This window comes from Penaeus japonicus, unplaced genomic scaffold, assembly GCF_977035675.1.
Source record: "Penaeus japonicus unplaced genomic scaffold, GWHDUDI00000001_assembly GWHDUDI00000022, whole genome shotgun sequence".
Taxonomy (NCBI): domain Eukaryota; kingdom Metazoa; phylum Arthropoda; class Malacostraca; order Decapoda; family Penaeidae; genus Penaeus; species Penaeus japonicus.
This window is the reverse complement of record NW_028234424.1, coordinates 32,750,359-32,755,358: the sequence shown is the minus strand read 5'-3', so window position 1 is coordinate 32,755,358 and position 5,000 is coordinate 32,750,359. Positions and strand designations below refer to the sequence as shown.

The window sequence follows — 5,000 nt, the reverse complement described above, 5'->3', positions numbered from 1 at the left end:
ACACACACACACACCATGTAAGCAGGTCGGGGGTTGCAACAGGTGCAGTACGATGCTGATCATCCCAAGCCCTTGCGCTGGGGACTGCCTATGCTCTCCAGGTGGAATATTTATCCGCGCCTTGTGTGCTATCGGGCAGCCGCTGCGTCGTATGCTCAGACCACCAGACGGCCTTATATAATAAATAAAAACGCTTGTGAAATACAAATGTAACTCCGATATTGTTTAAGGTTTATTCTTATCGAGTTCGGTTAGAGAAAGATGTTTTGAAAAAAAGAAAGAGAGGGAAGGGGAAAATGCATCACGTGTGCGTCGTACGTCTGGCAGCTTGAGGCGTGGTTCACATACAAACTTTGCCATCCATAATGACTTGGACATTGATTTAAGGTAAGGCAAGATGGGGGATTATATCCTTATTAATTTAGCAACTTTAGCAACGATGGGGAAGAAGTACAGAGCAGACGAGAAATTGCGGACAATCGCATTAGGTTAGGGGTCTTTACCTTGTTTTCGGACCGATAAAGAAATCAAAGAGCAAAGGTTATGGGCCGGAATAAAGCCTTGATTTTCTTCTCCTCCTTCTACTTCTTCTTCCTCTTCTTCTTCCTCCTCCTCCTCCTCCTCTTATTTTTCTTTTCTTTTTTTCTTCTACTTCTTTTTCTTCTTCGTCATCTCCTGCTGCTTCTTCTTCCTCTCCTTTGTTTTCTTCATCTTCGTTGTCGTTTTCTTCTTCAATCTTCTTCTACTCCCTCTCCTTTTCCTCTCTCACTCGGTCTATACCTCCATCACTTTCCTCTTGAGGAAACCCTTCTCCTTTTTTTATCGAAGTTATCCCCAGCATTCTTAAATTAAGAGAGAAATGGAGGTTAAAAGAAGACGAAGCACAGAGAATAATGAGTCCGGTTCTCATATAACTTCTTCTTCTTGTTTTCCAAAGTGTTGCGTTGGAGCACAGTTGGGAGAACTAGGTGTGGAGGTGTTGGTTGTTGAGGCAGTGAGGGTGGGGGAGAGGAAGGAGGAGGGAGGAGAGGAGTGGAGGGAGGAGGGAGGGTGAAAAGAGGGGTGGGGGTGCAGGGGCGAGGGATGCTGCCAGTGGACATGTATCTGATATTGATTTATTGGCTGCCTGTGTGTGTGTGTACGTGTCCTACCTCTACCCCCTCTCCACGCAGTCTCTCTCTCTCTCTCTCTCTCTCTCTCTCTCTCTCTCTCTCTCTCTCTCTCTCTCTCTCTCTCTCTCTCTCTCTCTCTCTCTCTCTCTCTCTCTCTCTCTCTTCCTTTTTGTGTGAAGTTTTCCCCTGCTTCAGTTCCAGGTCTTTCTGTTGTGGTTTCATTATAATCTTTCCACGCAAGTGAATTTCTCCGACATACTCACACACAGACACTCACACACTTACACACACACACACACACACACACACACACACACACACACACACACACACACACACTTAGCATTATTATCTTCCCGTTTTTATCTCGCCTCTTCTCCTTCTCTTTCTCTCCTTCTCTCTTCTTCTTCACTCCCTCTCTTCCTCTCCTTCTCTCTTTTCCTCCTCTCTTTCCCTTCATTCACCCTCTTCCTCTAATTCTCTCTTTCCCTCCTCTCTCCTCCTCATTCACTCCCTTTCTTCTTCTTCTTCTTCTCCCTTCTCCTTCTCTCTTTTCCTCCACTGTTCTCCTCCTTCACTCCCTATCTTCTTCTTCTCTCTTCTCCTCCTCTTTTCTCCTCCTTCACTCCCTCTCTTCCTCTCCTCCCTCTGGCATGACGAAGACAGATCAAGTTACCTTCTCTTGTCCACCTCGCTCTTAAAGGATGTTTTGCCTGTTGACTTTGCCACTCCACTCATCACTCGTACTTCCTTGCTTTCTTCTTCTTCTCCTCTTTTCTATTTATGCTCTCTCTCTCTCTCTCTCTCTCTCTCTCTCTCTCTCTCTCTCTCTCTCTCTCTCTCTCTCTCTCTCTCTCTCTCTCCTCTCCCTCTCTCTCTCTCTCCCTCTCTCTCCTCCTCTCTCTCTCTCTCTCTCTCCTCTCTCCCCTCTCTCTCTCTCTCTCTCTCTCTCTCTCTCTCTCTCTCTCTCTCTCTCTCTCTCTCTCTCTCTCTCTCTCTCTCTCTCTCTCTCGCTTCCCTACCAATCACTCCTCTTAAGAGACTTTACACACCCCTCTGTCCCTTATTTAGTAATAGCTAACTTGATCACACTAAATGCTAATTTTATCACTCTAACGCTCTTATGACCATCATGGGTACGACTCCTCTGCTCTCTCTTTCCGTCTGTCTCTTCTTTTCTCTTCTCTTCTTTTCTCTTCGCTTCGCTTCGCTTCTCTTCTTTTCTCTTTCCTTCTCTTCTCTTCGCTTCGCCTTCGCTTCTCTTGTTTTGTCTTGTCTTCTTTTCTCTTCGCTTCTCTTAGTCTTTCTTTCTACTTTCTCTTATTTTTTCCCTCCTCCCACTCCCCCAGCCTCCCTATTTTTCTCTTTCTCGTTCTCTCTCTCTCTCTCTCTCTCTCCCTCCTTCGCTCCAGCCCCCCCTCCCCTCCTCTCCCCTCTACTTTTTTCTTTCCTTGCCCCTCGTTCCAGATGGTCACCTGACCGGAAATGGCCACCTTTTCTTTCTTGTCACATTTCCCTCCTTAAAGATGTTCACTCAAGATTTGGTAAATAAGGTAACTATTTTTTTCTTCTTCTTCTTTTTTGATGGGGGGGGGGTCTGATCGGGGTAGCGCTGTGGGAGAGAGAGGAAGGGGGGAGAGTTGGGAGGGGGGTTCTGAAATGGAGATATTTTGTAGAAATACATACATATGTGTGCGTTTGTTTGTCTGTTTGTCTGTTTGTCTATCTGTCTCTCTTTCTTTCTCTCTCTCTATCTATCTATCTATCTATCTATCTCTCTATATCTCTCTCTCTCTCTCATTTTTATATTATTTTTATCGTTATTCATAGTATCCTTATGTTATTATTATTATCATTAATACTATCATTGTTTGCATTGTTATGATTATTACAATTATGGACATTATTGTGAGAGAGAGAGTTGTTAAAGCTATGTATGTAAGCACGACTGGGTTTTACCCGAAAGTCTGACAATGTATGTGTGAAGTCATTATGTAAACTAATTAGTAACTTAATGGAATTATCATACTGAATTGTATAACTGTTGGTCATATTTTGGGCCTGAGCTTCGCAAACTGTGTAGTCAGAAGCGCCTATTGATATATCTGATTAAACAGTAAGGTTATGTGATTAACAATGCTATGCGACAGTTGACACTGACGGAGCAACACCGACGCTACTAACAAAACAGACTGAGAACTTGACTGCCAATCCCCCCTTTCTCTAATGAACTTTCATTGGATCTCATGTGTGACGTCACGAGCTAGGTAGCCAATGACAGCCCCGACTGACCATTCCCCTCCACCAATGAGGCTACAGCACTGCAAGTCTCAGGTGTGACTAAAGTTCTTCCAACAGTATTATATGCTCGAGCATCAACAGGTAAATTTTTCGGGACCATTTTACAATTTCTGTGTCGGCTTGCATTCTTTTGTCTGTGGCTAAGCTTAATGTATTTACTTTTAAAAGATCCCTGTTGTTTATTGAAGTATTCCACACATTCTAGAGAACAGTAGCTGTTTTAGTAAGAGTATCGAGCCAGGTTGACTTGTTCAGATTGCCTCTCCTCTTCTGTTCAAATTCATTTCCAAATTGACCCCCTTTGCTCTCCTCTCCCCCCCACCCACCCACCCATCCCCCAAAACCTCCCGAAGGGTTTGCAGCAAAGGCGTTTTGGTTGACCGTTTCTGCTGCTTCCCCTTTGGAGAGGAAGGGGTGGGAGGGGGTGGAGACGAGGTGGGGAGGGGGGCGGGGGATTCCCTTCCCTCCCCTTCCCCTTCCCTCTAGCGTCTGGAAGGTTCGATATATCGGCCCCTCCTCGAGCTACCGGGAAGGAAATTGTACTTAAGAATAAGGGTTTTTTTTCGATTGGAGACTTTTATTTTTTCTTGCTTTTGTAAACTCTTCGGATCATATCAGAGAAATTACTTTATTTCTGAACCCATACAATCTATGATTAAGTTAAATTATTTATATCTAAACAAAAGATCAAATTACCAGTTACGGAAATACTAAGAAGTTCCCCTCGAGATGATGATCATGATATCGAAAATATTTTAACAGTCACGATTCTATTCCATTTCTGAACAAGGCAGCTGCTCTATCAATTGCAACTCTGTGGCGTGGTGGTGTAGTTGACTCTTTTAACCTTTTGATGTTGTCCCCTATCGTGAGCCTCTATCGTGAGTCGTGATGTGGAAGTGTTCATGATAAATCTGTATTCCAAGATTTAGAGAAATGTACAATGCCAGACTCACTTCACTTTCATTCACCTCATTCGCTCATTTGTTTCATCACACTACAGATGTATATGTGTGTATATATGTATATATATATATATATATATATATATATATATATATATATATATATATATATATATGTATATATATACATATTTATATATATACGTATACATATATAATTAGATTTACACACACACACACACATACACACACATATATGTATGTATATATGTATATATATATATATATATATATATATATATATATATATATATATTATATTATATTATATTATATATATATACATACACATACGCATTCACACACAGACGTACACTCCCAAGTATTTGCATTCCATTTTATATCCTTTCAGTGTAATGTATTTTTATGTAAGCAGTGATCCATATTGTTTTTCAGTACAAATACTAATTCAGTCTTTTTGAAATATCCGACTTATAAATAACTTTGACGAAATCAGTTTTGCGTGACTAAGAAATGAGCTAAACCTTGTTGAATTTTTCGCTTTCGAGTTTGTTTGTTTTTCTTTATGATTTTCAAAATCGTAATGAATCATTATCATCCGATTAATCCAATAAAAGTCAATTGAATTACGAATCGGCTGAGAATTAGAGAACGTAGCTTG

The 5,000-nt window shown here is 41.5% G+C and overlaps 1 protein-coding gene across 30 annotated transcripts in view; it reads left to right on the top strand.

Moving 5' to 3' along the window:
* The window catches only part of bru3 (CUGBP Elav-like family member bruno 3), a 623,467-nt gene that overhangs the window by 521,586 nt on the left and 96,881 nt on the right, over positions 1 to 5,000 (top strand). The gene's annotated exons all lie outside the window — the stretch shown is intronic.